The sequence below is a fragment of the Aplysia californica genome, unplaced genomic scaffold (genome assembly GCF_000002075.1).
Source record: "Aplysia californica isolate F4 #8 unplaced genomic scaffold, AplCal3.0 scaffold00695, whole genome shotgun sequence".
Classification (NCBI taxonomy): domain Eukaryota; kingdom Metazoa; phylum Mollusca; class Gastropoda; order Aplysiida; family Aplysiidae; genus Aplysia; species Aplysia californica.
The window spans coordinates 424,762-425,831 of record NW_004797965.1 but is presented as its reverse complement, the minus strand read 5'-3'; positions in this window follow the sequence as shown (position 1 = coordinate 425,831).

Below are 1,070 nucleotides of genomic sequence, written 5' to 3'. Positions count from 1 at the left end.
CCCCAACACTACCCTACCCTACGCCCCTATAAATAGCCTTGCAACCCTCCCCCCAACCCCACCCTTCTTCACAAACACGTTGAACCCTTTTTGAGGATTCCCTTAAAGAGAGACATCTCGTCATAACCACTCTGCCAGTCCGCGGCTTGTGGGAGCTCCATTGAAGCGCTGAAATTCGATTTGGAGTTATGATTTCGCTCCAGTAAAATAGCACTCAAAATCTAAATTATTCAAGAAGTGAATGGTGGTTTGATCAGCACCCATCAAAGTTCGTTCCCTGGGGATATGTTCAGACAAACCATCCCTTCTTTATTAGTTACTCAAGACTAAGTTTTCTGTGCTCACTTAAACCATGTTTGACCGGAGTGCGCCCCGCCTAAAGCTTTGCGGATTTATTGAAGTTAAACTCTTTATATCACTTACAGTGCTGACAGGCAGTGTGAAATCCCTATATAATGCACCTTGCCATACACATTAAATTTAACTTAAGGGTGTACACAAAACACATAAATTATTCAACTTTATTTTATAAAAATCACCATGTAGTCAGTCACACTCATAAGATAAATGCATTTTGAGAAAATGATAAAAACCTGTTCCTTTCCAACAAATGAACTCTGTGAAACAGCACTTGAATTTTGGTACTCTCGATTGATTTTGTATTTTGATTATTCTTTTGTCCAATTGAACTATATAACCAAGCCGGCTCGGCTCTGTTCCTCAATTCAGAACATAAAACTCAAAACAGGCCAAAACTTTTAATGACTTCGGCAATTATCTTATGAGTGTGACGACAGTACCGGGCACATCATTTAACCTTAGGTCATACATATTACTATACATGGCCTTTTGCGTGTTGACGGACGACCTTACAGCAATATGATATCGTTATGCCTGAGCGGTTCAAGGGGAAGACTGCGCGGAACCTGGTGTAGAATCACAGAAATTGGTGTAAGGAAAAGTGGGAAGACATGGAATAGCATCAAGAGGCTAGCCCAGAATTAATCTATCTATATATCTATCTATCTATCTATCTATCTATCTATCTATCTATCTATCTATCTATCTAT